The following is a 24258-nucleotide window of genomic DNA, read 5'->3' as shown; positions in this document are numbered from 1 at the left end:
TTAAGAAACTCCTGCTGGATTTTGCCCAGCTCCATTTCCAAACTATTTTGGGTCAGTGACTTCTTTATCCCCTCCATATTCCCTCACTTTGAACTAGAATCACTGTAGTTGTTATTCTGTGTCTGTCCCATCATTTCACATCAGGGGGAGAAAAGCTGTTTGTTCAGTTTCACAGGTCAACAGAGGTAAGGGAATTACATCAAGGATCTGTACTTAATGGACACCCTCAGAAGCCTCATCCACACCTGGTGTGGATGTTTTAGATGGGATTTTAAACTTTTGATCTGATGTGGTCTACACGACATTTTTCATGTTGAACTAATGCTTTAATGACATGAAATTTGGAAACCTTAGGGGAGAGGGCGAATGCATTTTGCAGATGGGAGAAAGTGAGTGTCTGACTGTGGTAGATGGAATTTCTGAAATGGTCCACAAACATGCCATACCCTTGTCTCTAAAGCCTGTTAAGGTGATGAGACACCATTCCTGTGGTTATGTTGTTATATGCCAATTATATGACTTTAAGATGGTGAGGTTACCTGCATGAACTGGATCTAATCACATCAGTCCATGCATTGACAGAGCTTTGTGTGGCTGGTTGGAGAAGATGAAGTCAGAGAAGGTAGGAGCTTGAGAAGGACTCCATGAGTTGTTATTGGTTGATGATGGAAAAGACAGGTAAGGAGGAAAGCAGGTGGCCTCTGGAGTCAGAGTGTCTCCCGCCTGACAGTCAGCAGAGACAAAGGGCCCTCAGTCCCCCAGAAACAAGAATAAGAAGTCTTTCCATATCTGTAGTGAACTTGGAAAAATAGATTGAGCTCTAGAAAAAATACAGCTGGCGCATTCCTGGATTTTAGCCTCACATGACTCTGATCAGAGAACGCATCCACTTCATTCCAGACTTCTGTGGTTTCAAACCACTGGTTTGTGCTAATGTGATAATAGGCAGCAAGAGAAACCTAGTACAGGTGCCTGTCTCTCCTCTTGAATTTCAATTTCAGACACATGGATGCTAAGCCCTCTAAGAGAAAAAAATCAACCAATCAAGCAATCAATGAAAGAACTACAGTAAAAATATTGCCCTCACCTTTATGTGGCTGTTCCAGAGCCCTTGCCACCTGAAGAAGACAATGAGGCATATTTCAGGCACATGAATAGTGTAGCTTTACTGTTATCAATCACATTTCTGAAAGAATAAAAATGGTTCAGTTTGGGCCATGGCTCATGTCTGCAATCCTAGTACTTTGGGAGGCCAAGGCAAGTGGATCACTTGAGGTCTAGAGTTAGAGGCCAACCTGGCCAATTGGAGAAACCTTGTCTCTACTAAAAATCCAAAAATTAACCAGGCTTGGTGGCGGGTGCCTGTAATCCCAGCTACTCAGGAGGCTGAGGCAGGAGAATCACTTGAACCTAGGAGGTGGAGGTTGCAGTGAGCTGAGATTGCACCATTGCATTCCATCCCAAGGAACAGAGCAAAAACTCCATCTCAAAATAAATAAATGAATAAATAAAAAATAAAGATGGTTCATTACTTAACTCCACACATTATTATGTGAAAATGTATCATCTCGATTTTAATAGCAGATTTTTAAAAATTCCTTTTTTTGTGCTCACCAGACAAGGTTTGGTAGCAAATACCAGTCACCAGCACAGATGAACCAATTCAAGGAGAGCCATAAACAGGACTACTATTATGTTCCCCCAAAAACCATCTCTAGAATGCAATCTCTTCTCTACTTGTCACAAAACGAAAACAATAGTCCACTACATAAAGTCCCAAACACAGGAAAATGTAAATAAAATAAAGCCTGCTTTCCAAATATTTATTCTATTCAGACCCAGTCATGGGGACCAGGGGTTAGGAAATGACTACAAAGAGGTTCAAGGGAATTTGGGAAGCGACAAAATGTGCTGAAGTAGAACTCTGCTGATGGCTGCACAATTTGATAAATCAACTTAAACCATTGGGTTGTACATTGACAATGGGTGACTTTTATAACAAGTAATTCTTTAAATGAACTTTTGGGTTTCTATTCCAACATGGAAAGAGCTAGGCAGCCATCATTTGTCTCCACACCTAGAAAAAAGCTGAATGAACTGAAAGTCAACCCTTCTAGGGTGGACCAGAGAATTGAGGTCACAGGAAAACTGCCACCCTAAAAATGAGAAACACAGGCTAACACACAAGGAGTCACAGCTCACAGGGAAGAGAAGCTACTGGGGACAGCAAGTGGGAGGAGCACTTCAATGATATTGACAGATTACTAGAAGCTGAGGGTAGCCTGGCTAGAGCATTAAAAACTCCTTGAAGACCATACTAAGGGGGAATCTCACACATTTCCAAGTTTTACTACAATGATCTCAACCAGGTTCTCATGATGAAGTTCAGAAAAACTCCCTGAGGTTTGGCACTACCAACTTCAGGACTTACATTAAGCTACAGTAGGCCAAATAGTGTGAAGTTGGTGAAAAGAGGAAACACACACAAATAGATACATGGAAAAGAATACAGAGCCCAGAAACAGGCCTACCTACAGTCCACTGATCTTCCATGAAGGTTTAGAGACAATTTAAAACAGCAAAGATAGCCTTTCCAACTAGTGGTGCTAGTACAGCTGGACAACCACATGCAAAAAAATAAATAAATCCAGGTATGCATGTTATACCCATTATAAAATAAATCCTACATGTAAATGTAAAGTACAAAACCATAAGAATCCTAGGAGATAACAGGAGAAAATCTCAGGGATCTTGGGTTCGATGATGGCTTCTTAGACACAAAGCCAAAAGCACAATCTACTAATGAAAAAAATTAAGTTGAGCCTCATTAAAATTAAAAACTTCTGCTCTCTGAAAGACACTGTTAAGAGAATGGAAAAAGCAAGTCACAGACTGGCAGAAAATATTTACAAAATAATCTTATAAATAAACTGCTGTCCAAAATATATGAAGAATTCTGAAAACTGAAAAACACAAAGCCAAAAAAAAAAATAGGTGAAAGATTTGAACACCTCATTAATAAGATATACAGATGGCAAATAAGCATATGAAAAAGATGCTCAAAATCATTTGTCGTGAGGGAATTGCACATTAAAACAACAATGAGACATCACTGTAAACCTATTAGAATGGCTAAAATGCAAAAAGGTGGTGAACACACCAAATGCTGTCAAAGATGAGGAGCAACCAGAACTCTCCATAGCTAGTGGAAATCAAAAGGGTACAGTCACTTTGGAAAACTTATGTTCCCTCAAAATCTTGCACATAAGTACTTAGAGCAATTTTATTCATAATTGCCAAAACTTGGAAGTACCCAACATGTCTTTCACCAAGTGAATGAATAAACTGTGTTGTAGCCATACAATGAAATCTGATTCAGTGATTTTAAAAAACAAGCTATCAAGCCATGAAAAGATGTGGAGGAACTTAAAGTACATAATGCTAGAAAGAAGCCAGTCTGGAAACCTACATACTGTATGATTCCAACTCTAGGACATTCTTGGAAAGTCAAAAAGATAGAAGTAGTAAAATGATGAGTGGTTGTCAGGGATGGAGGAGCGGAGGAGGCATGAAATGGTGAAGAACAGGGAATTTTCAGCAGTGAGACTATTTTGCATGATGCTGTATTGGATATTTAGGACCTTATGTAATTGCCAAAAGCCATAATCTGTGAAACTCAAAGAATGAACTCTAATATAATCTATGTACTTTAGTTGATAATGACGTATCAATAGTGGTTCATCAATTGTAACGAATGGGCCACACTAATACAACATACTAATAGGGGAAATTGTGTGCTGGAGGACAGGGAGCCTAGGAGAACTCCCTGTACTATCCACTCCAATTTTCTGTAAACCTAGAATTGTTCTAAAACATAATGTCAATTAATTTTTTTAATTAGGATGCAGAAGCCCCATATCAAGGTTTTGGTGGCATCCTGTTGTTGTGTGGTTAGTACTTGGCATTGAAGTGCACCAACCTGGAGTCAGAGTAGTTGGAGATTTCAATGTCTGTGCCATTTATCTCTAACCCTGGGGTGCCCCTGGAATACAGATAGCAGATCAGTTAGGTAGAAGCAGCCTCCGCAATCTAGACAGTGCAGGCTTCTGGTAAGGACAGGTACAAACCATCTGGGTGGGCAGAACTTGATGAAGACTAGGAACCACTGAGACTCAGCAGCTGCCCCAGTGGCACCCACAAATCAAAGGAGGAGGAGGCTGGGAGGAGCTAAGGGCTACAGGATGAGCTCCCTGCCTGCAAGACAGAAGCAGCTCCAGAGATTTTGGTAAATAATGTAGGTTTCAGTACAGTATGGTCTATTCAAAAAAGTAGAACAAAAAGGAAAGAAAAAGAGAGAGCATGAGAGAGAAAGAAAAAGAAAAGAAAGGAAGAAAGGAAAGAAGGGAGAGAGGGAGGAAAGGAAGAAGGAAGGGAGGGAGGGAGCACGGGTGAGCGGGAGTGAGGGAAAGAATAAAGAAAGAGAGAGAGTTGGAGGGAAGTAGGGAAGAAAGGAAGGAAGGAAATTAACAAATTTACATTAAGATGAGAGCATCCAGGGGAACTTACACCAACAATATTTTCCATTAACAGGAACACACTAACTAGTTATTAGAGAAAGACATACTACTGTAAAACCATATACTGTTTCCATGGGGTACAACTCCTTCCTCCTCCTCTGAAACACATTCTTCCTCTGGCCCACGGTTGCCAGAGACACTGAGCCTTATCTTTGGAGAAGTTCTGGTGCCCACAAGAATGAGATGAGACAGTGGACCCCAGAACACCAGGCCATAACCTTCCTTGCTGCTCCTTGTCCACTCTAGAAGCTGCCCGGCTGCAGGTGGGGGCCTCAGCCCCTGGGTCTGACATCATCCATTTGCCATTCTCACTAGACTTCTCTCCTTGCAGTGGCTCCTACTCCTCCAGGACCTGGTGGGTGACCACGTAAGAAAGACACTAACAGGCCATGCCCCTTTCTTTCTCCCCCTCTCAATGCCTGCAGTGATGGATTCCATGGGGTAGTGACCTGAGATTTACTCATTATGGGGCCTCTAGCCCAGAGCAGGGCCTGGTACCTAATAGTCACCCTATGAATGCTCAGTGAAAGAAGGCGAAAGAAGGCGTCCACCACAAGGTCCTGGGGAACCAAGAATTCCACTGTGGCCCATAAATTCTAAGTCCTACAGGATTCTGGATTGGAGATGGGAAAGGCCTTCAAAAGTGGCCACTCTTTTAACCCATTATACTGGCAACTGAGCCATGTTTCCCCATCCTGGACACATCTAGAGGGCACTGCCTAAAACTACACACATCTCCCCACCCAGGAAAGTGCAGAGGCCTTAGTCTGGGGGATGCGGGTGGACAGGGAGGGGGCGAGCCACAAAAGCTGAAGACGAGAAAGCAGGTGAAAGGGGACAGCAGGGTGGAAACAGAGAGAAATGGAGGCAGAGAATGGGGGGTGAGAAGGGAAGAGAGAGGAGAGGGATGCAGATCTAGCTACCAAGGAGAAGTCCTGGAGAAAACACTGTCCTCTCCTGAAGTAAAATCACTTCCACCTGACCACGGCACTGCAGGTCGAGGGCGGCACACGCTGTGAATATTTGTTCATTCATTTAACAAATATTTATTTAATATCTGTTTCATGCCAGGCAAGGCCCTGCGATGTTTAGGGCCCTTGGCAACTTCCCTTTACATCTGAGTCATAATAGAAAGAGGACTTTCTGACCCCATCGAGCTGGCAATGCCTCGGGATTTTCACCTGTTGGATCTGGCAGCTCTTCATGTCAGCCCACACCATGTGAGGCTGCTCTTGGTGCACTGAATGGGGAAGTTTCTACATCAGTGCTTTGGAGAGTCCACTGGAAGCCCTGGACAGTGGGAGTCAGTGGCACCCTAAGTGTGGAGGCTAAGAGCACACAGCACTGAAGCTCTAGACACCCTCAGGAGGATGGCAAGGGACAATCGGCTGGTGAGAGCCTGGGTCACCAGGAACCTTGGCCTGGGTCTAAATAGGATTTCCTTCAGATTGCCTATGAAATAAAAGAAAGAAATCAAGGTTAACATTGAGATTTGGGGCTTGCACAACTTGAAGGATGGAGCTGCCATTTACAGAGACTGGGAAGACCCAGGGAGGAGCAGGTTGGAAGGTGGTGGGAAGTAGAGTTGGTTGCGTTTCTGTCATATGTAATCAACAGTCCTGACCACCTGTAATCCCAGAACTTTGGGAAGCTGAGATGGACAGATCAAGAAATCAGGAGATCAAGACCATCCTGCCTAACACGGTGAAACCCCATCTCTACTAAAAATACAAAAAATTAGCTGGGCATGTTGGCAGGTGCCTGTAGTCCCAGCTACTTAGGAGGCTGAGGCAGGAGAATGGCATGAACCTGGGAGGCGGAGATTGCAGTAAGCCAAGATCATGCCACTGCACTCCAGCCTGGGCAACAGAACGAGACTCCATCTCAAAAAACAAACAAACAAAAAACAGTCCTGACCAACATGGGCAACAGAGTAAGACCCCATCTCTGAAAATAAAAAATGAAAAATTACCCGAGCATGGTGGCACACACTTGTAGTCTCAGCTGCTCAGGAGGCTGAGGCAGGAGGATTCCTTGAGCCTTGAGTTAGAGGTTAGTGAGCTATGATGACACCACTCCACTCCAGCCTGGGGGGAAAAAAATAAAGAGTCCTGACTAAATACTTGAGTAGCCAGGGAAGTTTTCACAAAGTAAGTAATATTTGAGGCAGATCTTAGTGAACAAGAATTTGATTATTTCTGTTAGGGAATTAAGAGAGTGTGGGTGTAGTTAGTTAATGCTTATTGAACTATCTTTGGAATCTCATCTATTGGTCTATCTGGTCTATCTGTATACATATATTCTATAAACTGTCTCACTGGGCTTTCGCTAGGTTATACTACAGTAATAAAAGCCCCAAAATCTTAGCAGCTACACATACAAAGGTTTATTTTTCATTGACATTTCCTTTTTTGGCAGGTTGACTATGATTCTGCTCTATACAAGCTATTTTATTAGTTAGATGGTGAAAACTGTGATACTTGGAGATTGTTGAATATGGTATTAGTATGTTATTCATTCATTCATTTAACAAATATTTATTCATTATCTGTTTCATGCCAGGCAAGGTCAAGTACTGAGAATACAGTGGTGAATAAAAGAGACAAAATCTCTAATTTCCAGGAGCTTACGTTGAAAATGAGATTGAACACATACAAAATAATCATAACAACAATAATGAATACTATATTTACAAATAATAGCTGTAAGAGATCTTAGTACCTGTTTTAAATTAGAAAAATATAAAAATTATTAAAAGTAAAATGACCAGATGTGATGGCTCACACCTGTAATCCCAACACTTTGGGATGCCAAGGTGGGAGAATCAACTGAGCCCAGGAGTTTGAATCTAGTCTGGGCACCATAGGAAGACCATGTCTACAAAAATAAAAAATTATCCGGGCATGGTGGTGCATGCCTGTAACACCAGCACTCTGGGAGGCTGAAGCAAACAGACTACTGGAGCCCAAGAATTCGAGACCAACCTGGGAAACATGTTGAATCCCCATCTCTACAAAAAATACAAAAATTAGCCAGGCATGGTAGTGCACGCCTATAGTCACAACTACTCAGGAGGCTGAAGTGGAGGGATTGCTTGAGCCAGGAGGTGGAGGTTGCAGTGAGCTGAGATTATGCCACCACATTCCAGCCTGGGCAATAGAGTGAGACCCTGTCTGAAAAAAAAAAAGCAAAAACTAAAATAAAATTGCTATAAGGTTAATACAGAAAAATGTGTTCATATTCTTAGGCTAGGCATTGATTTCTTTTTTCTTTCTTTCTTTTTCTTTTTCTTTTTTTTTTTTTTTTGTACAAGACAGAGTCTTGCTCTGTCAACCAGGCTACAGTGCAGTAATGCAATCTTGGCTCACTGCAAACTCCACCCCCTGGGTTCAAGCAATTCTGCCTCAGCCTCCTGAGTAGCTGGGATTACAGGTGCTCACCACCACACCCAGCTAATTATTGTATTTTTAGTAGAGACAGGGTTTCACCATGTTGGCCAGGCTGGTTTCATACTCCTGACCTCGTGATCCACCTGCCTAGGCCTCCCAAAGTGCTGGGATTACAGGTGTGAGCCACCATACCTGGCCAGGCATTGATTTCTTAAACAGGACACAATAAGCAGTAACTATAAAGGAAAAGATTGATAAGAGTATATTTCATTAAGGTTAACACAGAAAAATGTGTTCATACTCTTAGGTTAGGCATTGATTTCTTAAACAGGACCCAAAAAGCAGTAACCATAAAGGAAAAGATTGATAAAGTATAATTTCATTAAAATTAAGAAACTCCGGCCAGGTGCAGTGGCTCATGCCTGTAATCTCAACACTTTGGGAGGCTGAGCTAGGTGTACCACTTGAGCCCAGGAATTCCAGACCAGCCCATGCAACATGGCAAAACCCCATGTCTACCAAAAATACAAAAACCAGCTAAGCATGGTGGTGGTCTCCTGTAGGTCCCAGCTACTTAGGGCCTGAGGCAGGAGGATCACCTGAGCCTTGGGAGGTCGAGGTTGCACTGAGCTGTGATTGTACCACCGCACTCCAGCCTGGGCAATAGAGTGAGATCTTGTCTCAAAAAGAAAAAAAATTTAGAGAATCTCCATTCATGAAAAAACACCATTAAAAGAGTGAAAACGCAAGCTGCAGATTGAAAAAAGAGAAATGCAATTCATATATGCCCAGGAAAGGATGCATATCCAGAATAAAGTATTACAAGTCAAGAGAAAATCATATCAATGAAAACTGGATAAAAAGATTTAACAGTCACCTCATAAAAGAGGACACATAAATGGCAATAAAAGATACTCCATCTCAATACCAGGAAAATGGAAGTTGAACCCACATTGATACATTACTGCACCTCTACTAGAATAACAAAATAATTTTTAACTGACAAGCATCAGCAAGTATGTGGGGTAACTGGAATATACCCTGCTAATTGGTAAAACCACTTTGGGAAAATGTTTGGCAATACGTAATACTAAAGTTTTATCATTCATATAGCTCTAAAACCAACAATGCCACTCCTACATATATACCCCAATATAGTAATGTTCTATTTCTTAATCTGTGGTGGTTCATTTAGTAAAAACTCATGACCTGTACATCTTTTTTTTTTTTTTTTGAGACAGGGTCACACTCTGCCATCCAGGCCACAGTGCACTGGCATGATCACCGCTCACTGCAATCTCAACCTCCCGGGCTCTGTTGGCCACGCAGTTAATTTTTGTATATTTAGTAGAGATGGCATTTTGCCATGTTGCCCAGGCTGGTCTGGAACTTCTGGGCTTAAGTTATCTGCCCACCTTGGCCTCCCGTAATGCTGGAATTACAGGTGTGATCTACCACGCCCAGATCACCTGCACGTGTAAAATTGTGAACTTCCTCTGTATACTTCAGTAACTCTTCGAAGATTTCTTTGACACAAAATTCTGAAAAATCTTAAAGCTAGCATTTAACAATAGAAAAAAAAAGAGCTTTTGGTTCACTGGGGAAATTTTATTAATTAAATTTAAAAACAAAAAGAAAATTATTAATGCATATCTCTTCAGAACAAAGATTAAAAACTACCCGCACATCAGTTTTCTTTAACTTCGTGAAGCAGTGGGATTCATTCTTTCGGCAAAGAAAGGATGAACTACACTGTAACTCAAAGAAAAGATACCATTGCAGGAAAAGGCCTCTTTTTTTTTTCTTTAGAGTGAGTCTTGCTCTGTCACCCAGGCTGGAGTGCAGTGACAAGATATCTCGGCTCACTGCAACCTCCGCCTCCCGGGTTCAAGCGAGTCTCCTTTCTCAGCCTCCCGAGTAGCTGGGACTACAGGCGCCCACCAACATGCCCGTCTAATTTTTTGTATTTTTAGTAGAGACGGGGTTTCACTGTGTTAGCCAGGATGGTCTCAATCTCCTGACCTCGTGATCCGCCCGCATCGGCCTCTTAAAGTGCTTCTTTTCTAAAGCAGCTCCACCAGTAAAAGGTAGGAGGAAAGCGAGGAAACCATTCCAAAAGTTTTGGTTAACTCTTGGGTGAAAGGACGCCAAATGAGATGATCTAAGAAGCCTCAAGGAAAGAAAGACAGACAGGCACAGGAAAATCACAGCAACTCTTTGGACTGCAAACACCAGCACCACATTCCAACCTACCAGAAATCCTGCGGTGAATTTGAGGCTTGCCCCGCTAGTCATGAGGTGATTCAGTGATGGCTACAAACGCTCCTCAAGTGCATCCTGGACCTGGAACACCTGGCCTGGCCATCACTAGCCTGGAGACACCACCAGGAGCAGAATGCCAGAGGCCAATGAAGACTCCAACTTTGCAAGTCGGGGCGCCAGCGCTCTTGCCCCTCAGGTTCCCAGAAGGAACAGCCTCGCGGGTGGGGTGCGGGGTCAGTGTGCTCCCAGGACTTCCGAGGACGTGCCCCCGAAGCTGTTCCGTCCCTCCACCCCCTGGGATGCCACAGAACACCCGCCAGCGAGTTTCTTCCCCAGCGCCCACGAGAGGAGGGCTGCGGAGGGCAGCCGCAGGCGAGGAATCCAGCTCCGGGAAAGTAGGCCCCGGCGGGGCCCCGCGGGGCCGGCAGGGCCCGGAGCGTCCGCGACACTCGCGTGGCAAAACTTGAGGGGGCCCCCGCAAGCCACGCCTCAGCCCAGCTGTGCTCCCGCGGGCCCCAGACTCGCCGCCCGCCTGGCCTGGCGCGGCGCCCTCATCTCGGAACGCTGGGTGGACTTCGCAGTACACCTTAACTTCCCATCCAGGCGGCAGCGGCGCCGCCTTGCCTCGGCCTCGCTCCTGGCGCCGCAGGTCGCCCGTCCCGTGTTCCCAACAGCACCAGGCTCACTCAGAAGCTCAGGCAGCCTCGCGACTCTCACCTACCGCTCCCAGCACCGCGGCTGTCTCTACCACCGCCCAGCGCAGGCGTAGCAGGGACCTTAAAAGGACCCGGCCGCCTCTACCACACAGCGGGTTGGAGCAGGTTAGGGGCCGCAGTGGCTGACAAAACGAGTAACGGAGGACGGAGTGCAGCGGTGACGGGGAAATCCCTCTCTCCCCTCCGCGTCTTTTTCAAAGCACCAGCCCTCGACCCTGCAATTCGCTGATTTCCCCGGCCACTTGAACCGCCCCTGCCAGGTTAAAGAGGTGGGAGACACACCCTCTCGGGAGCCGGGAGCGACCCAGCGTTTAGGACTCCAGGCCTCGCCCTTCCGCACCGCCCCATAGTCTGACTTCCAGGCCCGGGCCGCAGAGTGCAGGCTTCAGAAGGCAGCTCCCAGCTCCCCCGAGAGGTGGCCTTAGGTCACTCGCAAAAGAGGTAATCAACGTGTCGATGGCACTTGTATTTTCTAATTTAAATTTATAACACATTTCGCAGATGGGCTTCCACTGAAATAAGCCTTTGAGAAAAAGAAAAACTTTGTTTCCAACAAGATTAGGAAATACCAAGACATAGGAAGTAAAGCCATGCCGTCCACCCAGCTAAAAACTTTGAAAACTTGAAATTTTATCTAAGGCAAATGTTTGCATAACTTTAGGTCGTGCCATTATTTAAAGTCAATTTCAATTAACAATTTCATTGCAATTGAATCCATCTTCTATAAGAAAACTAAGATACATCCCTGATAATCTACCTTTCCCCTCCTATATTCCATCCATCAGCAAATCCTACTGGTTTTTACCTTCCAAATTTTCCTTGAATCTGTCCTCTTCTATCTCCTCCATCATCACCCTAGTCTAGGCTACCTTCACCTGGGGAGTGGGGATGGAGGGACTATTGACCTAGGCTCCTTGTGGTTTACCCATATCCCCTTTATCGCCTCTCTAATCTCAACACAACAGGCAGAGTGGCTTTTTCAAAATGTAATGTGAACCCTGTCACTTCCAAGCCCAAACCACTTAAACATCTTCCCATTCTCTTAGACAAAACCTCCTAACTAACCAAGCCCTGAATGGCCACGTGCCTTGCCCACCTCTCCATCTCTTGTCACAAGTGAGACCAATTCCATTCTTTTCTTCTGCTCCAGCCAAACTGGCTTCTTTTATTCTCTATTTACCCAGCTTCCTGGACTCCACAGAGCTTTTGCTCATGCTTTGCTCTGTGCCTGAAGATTCTTCCAACCCTCATCCTTCTGACAACAGCTGTAGTCTCCACCTCTAAGAGGCAACTTCTGACCTCCCTATGGTGGTCCCTTACTCCTATCACATTGCATAAAACTGTAATCGAGTGGTTATGTTGGGGAATTTTTTACCATCAGCTCCGTAAGTCCAGGATTTGGTTTTGTTTGGCTCATGGTTGTATTTCCACATTTGTGAAATACATATTTGTTCATAAATGAGAATGAAAGATGTTAGAAGTTGAAGTAAATTTGGCATAAAGTCAGAGAAAGGCAAAATGTCACAATCTGATAGAGTCAGAATCTAAAAACTTCAGTTATATTAAAACTGATTTTATATCATTTTAGGCTGGGTTGTTGCAGGGATTCTTTGGGTAATCTTTAAAACTGAGTTCTCAGAGAGCCTTCTATAAATACCTGAATTAATAATGATAGCCATGGGATAGTCCACATAAAACCAATAACATTGGTTGCTTCAAGAGAGGAAGACTGAACCAGGCACAGTGGCTCATGCCTGTAATCCAAGCACTTTCGGAGGCCAAGGCCGACAGATCATTTGAGTTCAGGAGTTTGACACTAGCCTGGGTAACTTGGTGAGCCCCTGTCTCTACACAAAATACAAGCAAAATTAGCTGAGTTTTGTGGGCACCTGTACTCCCAGCTATTTGGGAGGCTGAGGTGGGAAGATTGCTTGAACCCAGAAGGTTGAGAGGCTGCAGTGAGCCATGATCATGCCACTGCACTCCCGCCTGGATGACAGAGCAAGATCCTGTCAAAAAAAAAAAAAAACAAAAAAAAAACAAACAAAAGAGAGAGAGAAAGAAAGAATCTTCACTGGTGGCTCCTTGTGGGAAGGAGGTTTTCACTACATCCCCAATTGGACCTTTTTATTTTAAAGTATGTGGAGATAGATAAATGACACAAAAGAGTGCATACCATCCCATTTATTTGAAATTCCGAAAAGGCGAAATTAATCTGTGGTGAAAAAATCATAACAGCAGTTCCTTCTAGCAGGGGATTCACTGGGAAGGTACACAAGAGAAATTTCTGGGTGCTAAGAATGGTCTGTCTTGATAGGGGTATGAATTACATAAGTGTATTCATTTATCAAAAAAATTCAGTTAACATTTCAATGAATGTAAATGCTACCTTAAAAACTATAAAAATAATTTAAAATTTAAAATCTAGTAGCTAACACCTAGTTGAGTGCTCAGTGTGTATGGGTATTGGCCAAAGCTATAAATACACAGTTTTGTTTAGTCCTCATACTGTCCTCACAAGGTAGGTATTATTATCACAACCCCCTTGCATATGAAGAAGCCCAAATTTAGTAAATATTAAATAACTTGCCTTAATTTATACCCCCTGGAAAATGGGGGAAGAGCTTTGAAAACAATCAGTCAAATGCCAGAAGCTATTAAACATAAGACCCTATAGCACTTCTCTGAAATTGTAATATTTGTGGTACATATATATATATAAATCATCTGCTAGATCAAAAGCTTCAGAATGATTGAAATCATAGTTTGTTTTTTGTTTGAGGTTTATGTGTTTATTTTATGTCATAATTTTAAAGACTGGGTCTTGGCTGGGCATGGTGGCTCACGCCTGTAATCCCAGCACTTTGGGAGGCCAAGGTGGGTGGATCACTTGAGGTCAGGAGTTCAAGACCAGCCTGGCCAACATGGTGAAACCCCATCTCTACTAAAAATACAAAATCAGCTGAGTGTGGTGGTGCATGCCTGTAATCCTAGTTAGTCGGGAGGATGAGGCAGGAGAATCACTTGAACCCAGGAGGTGGAGGTTGCAGCGAGGCAAGATTGTGCCACTGAACTCCAGCCTGGGCCACAGAGTGAGACTCCATCTCAGAAAAAAAAAAAAAAAAAAAAAAAAAAAAGACTGAATCTCACTATGTTGCCCAGGCTGAACTTGGACTCTTGAATTCAAGCCATCCTCCTGCCTAGATGTCTTGAGTAGCTGGGACTACAGGCACACACTATCATGCCCAGTATTTTGTCTTAGGTTTCTAAGCAGTCCCAACACTGCACAGTAGCTGTTCAATGTATTTGAATGATTAAAAACAAGCTTGGTGTTGATTTTATTGGTACAATTTATATTTACATATGTAATATTTCTATTATATGCTTTCTATATATTTATATGTGTGTATGTATATAATTGGCACCAACTTAACATTGCTGTGCTTAAGTGCCTGAGATGTACCTCAAATGAATAGGCCTGAGGAGAGAAGCTTGTGTCATTAGCTCTGACCCTGCAGCACTAATCCTGGTTTACCCCGTTCTTTCACTCACCCTGAGCACATCAATTTATTTGGTGAAAGAGCTCACACTTTAACATCTCACTGAAATAGCTCATTCCAAAGAAAGAGCTAATTCTAACCTCTCACAAGTGCTTGAGCATTTGCATAAGTGAAATTTCACTGTGTGAGTTTCACCCAACACCACCTCTGCTCCAACTCCTGCTACTTTACTGCTCATACTGTGGAACTCCACAGGTAGAGTAGAAGATGGAGGATGCATGGTGCAGTGTGCAGCAGCATCCTCCTCAGAGAGAGTTTTATTTGCAGTAAATTTGGTGTGCAACAGGCAAAGGAACTAGGAGTCAAGGTGAGGCAGGAGAACAGAAGAGGGAAGTGGAGGTTGGATAAAGGGCAAACTAAGTAGGAGCAGAAAGCAGAAGCAGGATAAAGAGGTGGGTGAACTTAGAAGAAAACCTAGGCAATATCATTCAGGACATAGGAATGGGCAAGGACTTCATGTCTAAAACATCAAAAGCAATGGCAACAAAAGCCAAAATTGACAAATGGGATCTAATTAAACTAAAGAGCTTCTACACAGCAAAAGAAACTATCATCACAGTGAACAGGCAACCTACAGAATGGGAGAAAATTTTTGCAATCTACTCATCTGACAAAGGGCTAATATCCAGAATCTACAAAGAACTCAACAAACTTACAAGAAAAAAAACAAACAACCCCATCAAAAAGTGGGCAAAGGATATGAACAGACACTTCTCAAAAGAAGACATTTATGCAGCCAAAAGACACATGAAAAAATGCTCATAATTACTGGTCATCAGAGAAATGCAAATCAAAACACAATGAGATACCATCTCACATCAGTTAGAATAGTGATCATTAAAAAGTCAGGAAACAGCAGGTGCTGGAGAGGATGTGGAGAAATAGGAACACTTTTACACTGTGGTTGGGACTGTAAACTAGTTCAATCATTATAGAAGAGAGTGTGGTAATTCCTCAAGGATCTAGAACTAGAAATACCATTTGACCCAGCCATCCCATTACTGGGTATATACCTAAAGGATTATAAATCATGCTGCTATAAAGACACATGCATACATATGTTTATTGTGGCACTATTCACAATATCAAAGACTTGGAACCAAACCAAATGTCCAACAACGATAGACTGGATTAAGAAAATGTGGCACATATACACCATGGAATACTATGCAGCCATAAAAAATGATGAGTTCATGTCCTTTGTAGGGACATGGATGAAGCTGGAAACCATCCTTCTCAGCAAACTATTGCAAGGACAAAAAACCAAACACCACATGTTCTCACTCACAGGTGGGAATTGAACAATGAGAACACTTGGACACAGGAAGGGGAACATCACACACTGGAGCCTGTCATGGGGTGGGGGGAGGGGGGAGGGATAGCATGAGGAGATATACCTAATGTAAATGATGAGTTAATGGGTACAGCACATGAACATGGCACATGTATACGTATGTAACAAACCTGAATGTTGTGAACATGTACCCTAGAACTTAAAGTATTAAAAAAAAAAAAAAGAGGTGGGTGAACAAGAAGCAAGATAAGCAGAAGTTGAGCAGCGAAAACAAAAGTGAGATAGAGTAAAGAGTAAAAGCTTATGGCTGGCAGGATCCAGAGCAAACCAGTAAGGGACAGCTCCTCAGAGATAGGAATGGGTATGGGAGAGAAAAAGCAGGCTTAAAATGACCCCGTATGATAATCAGTTCGTTAAAGCTAATGCATATGGACTGCATATCACGGGTGTACTTAAAATTATGGGATGGAGGTGACCCGGAATCTCACAGGGGTCAAATAGCTAAGCAACCCACCTACCAATCAGAAGGCACATGCTGGGTAGAGATTAGGCAGCCCCAGAAAGAGGAGAAAAAAATTTTTTTAAAAATGTAAAAAGACCCAGAGCCCAAAGTTCACCAAACTGACACTGATCTCATTTTGCAGAAGTTAGCCCGTTCTCCCCTCTCTGAGAGTGTTACTGTGCTTAATAAGTCTTTTGCTGCTTTGCTACGTGTGTGTTTGTGTGTCACTTCCAATTCTTTGTTCGAGACACCAAGAACCGGGGACTTCACAACACCGGCCGGTAACAAAGATATGTAGGCTTGGGAGGGAGGGAAGAAAGAAGGGAGTAAGAGGAGATTCAGACATGAGATGCATTCACCCTATGAGTTGAACTCCGGTCTCCAGCGTGGGAGTTGACAATTCTATTACTGAAACATCAATGCTCCATGTGGTATAAACTTTCATGTTTTTTGTTTGTTTGTTTGTTTTGTTTTGTTTGAAAAGAGAATCTCTAGTGCTATGGGCAGGCATGAGGGAGCAGGGAAGATGGAGGTGGGAAAGTTCTATAATAGGCTTACACAGATATTTTTGGAAAACAGAGCTAACAAAGCAACAGGCACTCGAAGCAAAGGCTTGCCCTAAACATTCCACTGTTTGCCAAGGGAAGAAATTTTGGAGTGAAATTTTCACTTTCTCTCTTGTGTAGATCTCTGTAAGACACAAAAGTTTGGATGACAGTCATTTCGATTCTTGGACTTTACTAGAGACTCCAAAGATGCATCTGAGGAGAAAAGCTCTGGGTCCCTGGGATAACTGTGCCACTCGATGTAGCCTCCTGGAGTGGCCAAAGAGAGTGTGGTTAAAAAAAGAAATATTGCAGTGAACTTTCACTCACTCCCACTTCTGTAGGTTTCTTAAAAACATGAGTTTAGAAACAAGATACTTGGCTTTTTTAAATGACTCAAAAGAGGTGTAGATGAAGAGAAGCTCGATCATCCCACAAATCTTCTGGACACACCCCTAAATCTCCAGCTCCTGGGTCTTTGAAAGCCAGTTTGTCTCAAGGTTGGGAGGAAAGGGTTTGGAAAGCACCAAGGCAGGGGTTGGCAAAAAGATTACATCATCAGTGAGGAAATGAAATTTCCAGAAGTTTTTGCCAGATCTGGGACCAGAGACAAAGGCCTGGATGAATTTCCTATGCAAACCTTTTTTAGAACCTCCGTTTCAGTGTTCTTCCAGAGACTCTTCAAAATTAGATCTGGTGAAACCGCTCCCGGTAGGGGATTGGTAGTTCAGTAACAGAATTTCTGTCTCCCACGCGGGAGACTCGAGTCTGACTCCCGGCCATGCAGGCCTTCTTACCCTTCAGGCAGGAAGGGCTACTACGTTTCTACCCAACAAAGTTATTGTATTACTCAGGCTGTACTGCTTTTATGGACCTTGGTTGTGGCGGCTGGAAGCTAACCTGAGGGGCGTGCCACCTCTGGAGCATTCTCTGTGCTGGAACTAATCCGGGAATTTACAGTCCCTGTGCTCGAAGCCTGTCCTTGAAAGTGGGGAGTGTTTCCGGTGGGTTGCTCAGTTTTGAATACTTGGAATTAAAACCTTTGCTACTTTCATTACTTGTTACTCCGGGCAAACCCCTGGGTAACCCAAAGGCCATCAGAAGGATTCGCGTGCTGGGATTTCCACTACGTTAGGCCACGTGTCACTATGGAGCGAGGATCAAGAAGGTCCGGGAAGGAGAGAAGCTGCGGGGTGCGGGGAGACTCTTCAGTGGTTGGTCGGAGAGGCTTCAGCGGCCCAAGGAAAAGGGAACCTCGTGGGGAGGTATCCGCGTAGAGATGAGGGCCTCCGCGGAAACAGTCTCACGCAGAGGTGTGCCCAAACACCGAGTTACTTAACCTTGTCAACCACCTTGGCATCCGCGCCTTCCGTGGGCCCGTCGGTCTTCCAGGAGGGATTCTGTGTCCCTGGTATTGTGTGCCAACAGGTGTTAGCCTGATATTTGTATTTTTAATGAGAGAAAACGAACTACAGAATTTGCGAGTTTTGCTTTTTTTCTGGTTTTGCTTTATACCTCTTGGACGCTTCTTCCAAAGGATTCCGATCTGAGGGGCATTGGGGTGTGACTGTGGTAGACAAGGGGTGGTTAATTTTCATCCAAAAATCTTTGGCGGATTCCCTTGCTCTCTCGATCCCCAATCTAACAGTAGTTTAAAACAGAAGATCAGCAACATTTGGAGAGGTTTTTTTCTCTGCGTTCTAATGATAAACTTGATTTATTCAATTCCAAAAGTTTCCTTATTCTGAGGTTGTCTTTCTATATTTTGAGTATAAAACCGTGGCCATACTATGTTGGAACCACCAAGGTTCTTCTCTTCACTTGTTTATTTGTAAAGTCTCTTTGTAATCTCAGAATTTCCTGAGTAAACTGGGAACTGTTGTACATAATTCTGTGTTTTTGAGCATTCTTTGTAAACAGGAATCAGGACTGGGGATGGGGAAGGCGGGAGGAGTAGGAGTGCTGATTTGTTTAACGGAAAATCATAGATTACTTATGTGACGGCGCAAAGGTTTTAAAAACCCTTAGCGTCCTCAGATTTCCCCTTATACTATTTGCTGAAGAAAATTGTATCCTTGACTCCCTTCCTTACCCTCTCCTGGCAAGGGAAGGGGTCTCCTCCCGCCTCAGGATCTCTGTCCTCCTGGGGTTAGGAGAAGTGCATCCAACTCCCTCTCCAAGTGCTGGAACGGAGGCTAGGTCTTTCCCATGGGCTGGGGGCCTTGCTGTCCCAAGGACGGCTGGGGAGCAAGAGGAGGTAGAGGCAGAAGAGGAAGCCGGCTGAGATTTGTGAAGCAGCTCTTGTTACCGCGGGTAGGGAGAGGGCGCGCGGGACCCAGGAGCCTCCGTGCGGAGCCAGGCCTCAGGAGCAGCCGCCTTGGTCCTGGAAGGGGTGCCTGCATCCATCTTGTCTCCAAAGACTGTAGGGAGACCTTCTCACCCGGTGGGAAAGCGACGTCTCCCTTGCTTTCCCACAACGGACGCCTTATGTCCCTTTCCTGCTAGTGTCTGACCGCCAGCCTGCGGGGGCTGCGGCTGCAGTGGTTCCACGCTGGGTGGAGGCTGCCTGCCCGCGAGCCAAGAGCCGCGCTAGGAGGCAGAAGTCGGGAAGTAGTGTGCAGGCCCGGAGGAGACCCAAGCTCTGGGTCAGGCTTTTTTGCCAATAGCCAAATTCAGCGTGTAAAACACAGAGAGCTCACATCTGTCTGTTCGTGAGCTTCGGTGAGAACAAGGAAGGCCCTCAAGATCCCTAGGAGGGCGGCGAAGGGTCTCTGGCGGCGATATCCGCGTCGGCGGCGGTGAGCCAAGGCATGTCAGGAGCGTGCGCGAACCCAGCCCCCGGGTAGCACGAACACCCCCTCAGACTAGGGCCCCGCATGTGGGGAAATCGCAGGAGTCAGCGCAGCTGGAGTGTGGTGGACTAGCCTCATCCAGGGAGAACCCCCTTCCTGACCACGGTCTGTCCCCCTCCAGGTAAGAGGAGAGGAGGGACAGCACAGCCTCCTCTCCCCTAGCCGCAAGCTCAGGGTTACTACCTTCCCCTCTGCTCGCCCGTCGCCATTCTTCCAAACCACTATCCGCCAAAGATTCCACCTACAGTCACTCACAGGACAATCCACGCGTCCTTTCAGCAGCGGATCCCGCCCTGCAGCCCCCACGCCCTCTCACCCCAGCGCTTCCACCCACCGCCTCTGCCCAGTCTGTGCACTTCACCTCCCTCGCTCCGGCTCCCCGCTGAGCTTACAGTGGACACGGGGTTTGTCCCAACCCTTCTCGGGAGTACTGAATGGAAAAGGGGAAGCGTGCGAAATTCCTTGGTAGAGTGTAGGCAGACATTGCGGGATTTGACTGTGATACCGTCGCTTTGATGTCCTAGTGATTTTTACATCTGCCTTCTGCTTAGGACACCGGCCACAGTTTTCCATTTGTGTCTACTCCACCTGCTGTCTTTGTTGGATAAGCGAACATCGCCTCCCTGTACCACCCAGTCAATAAGTGGGCGGTCCTGGAGGACCTCACCCGCCACTCACCCCCATCCCAACCTCGCGGACATCGCCTCCTGTCTCCTCTTCCGAAGGCCTAAGAAGCACGTTGGCTGCGAACGGAGGTGAGAAGGCTCAGCTGACCGCCTGTGTCTTCTGGCAACGTGTGGCACGCACAAACGCCACGACTTAGCTTGGCCTCTCTCTTAGTTATTTGCAGCTCAGCCCAATCGGCGCCTCCGGGACGGCGGAGACGGCAAAGACGGTGGGCTTCTTGGGTGCAGCTCCACGAGGGCTGGCATCCCTGCACGGCGGTGAACACCTGAGCGAGACGCTCAGTCTCTCTCTAAAGCCCCTTCTGCGGATGACACGGAGATAAATAAGAGCAGTGTGTCATGAGATGCCGTCCACCAGGACTTGCCCTCCTTCGCCAGGGTTTGCACCTCTCAGCGAGACTGTTCTGCCTCTGGCCCTTGGAGCAGGCCGGCTGACAGCGGAGTAAAGAAAGATTCCTGCGGGTGGGCAGTCAGTGCAAAACAATTTCCTGACCGATAATCGAACCCGGGATGCGGTGGTGAAAGAGCTGAATCATAGCCACTAGACCAGCACAGGGGCACGGGAGGTTCTTCCTCAACCTTCTTGCCATAGAAGTGACTGTTTCCCTGTGCGCTGGGAGGACTTGGGCTTTGTGGGGGTTGTTGGTCGCTCCTGGAGTCGTCTCGCAAGGCCTTTCCTTCCCTCTTTTCTCCAAAAGAGGAGCCCGCAGGCGACGCACCCAGCACTCCGCGAGGCCCACCAAGGCCACGAGTCCCGAGTCCTGGAGCAAGTTGCAGCGTCCAGGCTGCACCTGACCACTGACCTAGAGATGTGCCTTTGCGAAGCGGCAGCACATGGAGAAACAGTCGCGGGTCGCTGGGGCCAGAGCCGAGCACCGGGTAGCCAGGAGCAGGCAGGAGCGAGGAGGCTTCCGGGGTGAGACCGGGGCACCCCAAACATCATAAAGGACTCAGACCTTGGCATCCCCGACATCATAAAGGACTCACATGGATGCGGAAACCGAGACGGGCTGGATGGAAAACTCTTTCCAGGGAAGCTCCGGGGTCCTCAACTGCTCTCTGACCTTCCCCTGCAACCTGCGACACCTGCCATTTTCCCATCTTAGGCGACAGCAACGCTACCCTTCCTTATGCTCCGGGCAAAACTGCTAGAGTTCCCTCTGACGCTGGAGTTTTTTCCTCAGATCCAAGATCCAATTGGTCGCCAATTCGTGATTTCCCGTCGGCCAAGTAAGTGCTTGGGCAATGATCTACACTCGAATTTCTCCACCTCCGCGGAATGGCCACTTCGGGGTGGGGGAGGTGCCCTCCGGTGGATTGTAAGGTGTTTAGCAGCATCCCTCGCCTCCGCTGACTAGATAGATGCCAGGGGTTAACATTCTCCCTCCGGGCTTCCCCTAGTCTGGCCTAGTGTCCCAGCGGGGATGGGAGAGTAGTGTGAGGGTGAAGTTGCCGCCTATTGGGAACCATTGGTGCGCATAGTCCTGTCCTCTGAGCTTGTGCAGAGGACTCTCCAGATGCAGGCTCAGGGTTCAATCCAGCTCGAGACTCCCTCGCTCCACTGCACAGTCAGACCTTAAAACTGGAAGGTTTTAACATCTCGACATCACGAGATTCTACCTTTAGGTATTTTCTTCCTTTCTGTCCGCCAAATCGGCCTCTTCCCAGTGTGTTGACCAGGGCCAGCCAGGCAGAAGGCTGGTTTCGCTCAAAGAGGATCCTCTCGCCCTCCTGGAGCTTCAGGCCTGTTTCGGTTGGGTCTGCAGAGAAGCCTTAGGGGCCACTTCCTTCGGCGTCCCGGGCAGGGGGGAGGGGGAGGTGGGCAGGTGCGCGATGTGCGGGGAAGAAGAGGGTTTGACTACTGTTTTCGACCCCCGGCGCCAAACCTCCACCTCCGTGCGCGCGCCCCTCCAGGCTCCTGCTGGTCCCACTCGCCGGTAATTAGGTCGTCGCTCAGCCTGAGCTCCCGAGACACCCAGGCCCGGAAGGACACGAAGGGGAAAGCAGCTACTCACTTCGGTCCTGTCCGCAAGGGATCCCTTTCTGACGGGAAAGAAAGGCGGCGAGTCTGGTCCTGTTGAGTAAGCGGAAGAGAGATCAAAGGGAAGAGAAGAAAAATCCTGTGAGGTTTCAAGATCTAAAGTTACCATGAAGTCGACCTAACCTCGTCTGGAGGTCCTCCCGTGGCTGGCGAAGGTGAGTCGAGTCCCCGTCTTCAATTTGTCAAAGTGGACAAAGCCTACACAACAGCCAGTACTAGCTACTAGGCATCCGCAGTCTCTCCAGTTGGTGGTACTGGAGCCTCCCTACCCAGGATTTCCATGGATTCCAAGGGTACAACTAAACAGCTCTTGTTGTTCCAACTGCTCTTATTTGAAAAAAGGGCCGATCTGTTGAGAAGCACGTAGGAAAACCACTTCCGTAAGAGTATAGCAACTGTTGTCGAGATTGTCACATTCCCCCTCCTCCTCCTCCCTCTTCCTAGAAATGTGCAGTGAAAATTAATCCCCACGACGGGCCGGTTGTACTTTCAATGCACAGTTGGCCAAACCTAAGGGAACTCTAGGAGTTTCCGGATGAATATTTGAAGTATAACACAGTCATTTTTATTTACACGTGCATTCCAAAAACACATTGAACAAACACATCCTGTTCACCTGTGCCACACTTACAAGATGGGAAAAGAGGGACTACATACAAACAAGTCAAAGATGTAATCAAATGGCTTTTAAATATCTGCTGTTTCCACTGAAGGTCTTCTTCTCTGTATACACCTACCAGTGTCTTCTCTTTCTCCAAAATCAGACATTCAAGTGCCAGACCCTGAAATCAGTTTTCTGGTTCCGGCTTGTTCTTCCCCATTCTGTATCTCTGCCCCTCCACTCTCTTCTTTCATATGCAGGAAAGGTCAGCTCTCCCTCAGTTTCTAATTTGCAACATCCCACTCAAAGAATGCAATGACTAGCATCAAAAATTAGACACCCTCCATGGGACTCTATCTCTGTCTTAGTTGGAGCTTCTATAACAATGTATCATAAATTGGGTGGCTCATCCAAAACAGACATTTCTCACAGTTCTGGAGTTTGCAAGTCTAACATCAAGGTGCCAGCATGGTAGGGTTATGGTGAGGAACTTTTCCTGGTCATAGACTGCCATCTTCCCACTGTATCTTCAGGTGGCTGAAAGAGGGGGAGAGAGCTCTCTAGTGTCCCTTTTATAGGGGCACTAATCCCACTCAGGAGGACTCCACTCTCTGGATCTAATTACCTCCCAAAGGCCTCTCCTAATAATTTTAACACATTTCCTGGGGTGGGTGGGGGAAGGTTAGGGTTTCAACCAAGGCATTTTGGGGGGACACAAACATTAGGTCTCCTGTGATGTTTCTAGAAGAAGAAGAAATAATAAATGACCCAAAGCTTTGTACATTTCACAGTAAGAAATAAAGAAAACTTTTTCTAAGATTTTGGAAGGCCTGAAATGTGAGGCCAATCAACCCCATCACTAAAATCTGGACTGTGTGTTGAGTGTTGTGGACTTTTTGCATGTTCATTCTCCCTGAAGACAACTGAAAATTTATTTTCTCCAGAGGGTAGAAGAGAAGATCTATTGGGAGAACCCACCCCCAATGTTTCAATGTAGGTTGTTTTTATTTTCCATAAGTGTCAGCTGGCTGAGAAATAAAAAGAGACAATACAAAGAGAGGAAATTTACAGCTGGGCCACCAGGGGTGACATCACATATCAGTAGGACCATGATGACCACCTGAGTCTCAGACCAGCAAGTTCTTATTAAGGGTTTCAAAAGGGGAGGGGGTGTAAGAACAGAGAATAGGTGCAAAGATCACATGCTTCAAAGAGCAAAAAGCAGAATCACTG

The 24258-nt window shown here is 45.8% G+C and overlaps 1 long non-coding RNA gene across 1 annotated transcript; it reads right to left on the bottom strand.

Annotated features, from left to right (window-relative positions):
• Positions 1–5607: 5607 nt before the first annotated feature.
• LOC129058940 (uncharacterized) lies at positions 5608–11420 on the bottom strand. Its single transcript, XR_008524423.2, has 3 exons — positions 10220–11420; positions 6550–6664; positions 5608–6029 (listed from the first exon to the last, which is right to left on the bottom strand). It is a non-coding gene; the product is annotated as an uncharacterized LOC129058940 (long non-coding RNA).
• Positions 11421–24258: the final 12838 nt, after the last annotated feature.

This window comes from Pongo abelii, chromosome 1, assembly GCF_028885655.2.
Source record: "Pongo abelii isolate AG06213 chromosome 1, NHGRI_mPonAbe1-v2.0_pri, whole genome shotgun sequence".
NCBI classification, from domain to species: domain Eukaryota; kingdom Metazoa; phylum Chordata; class Mammalia; order Primates; family Hominidae; genus Pongo; species Pongo abelii.
The sequence above is the reverse complement of the archived record's forward strand: the minus strand, read 5'-3'. Positions and strand labels throughout refer to the sequence as shown.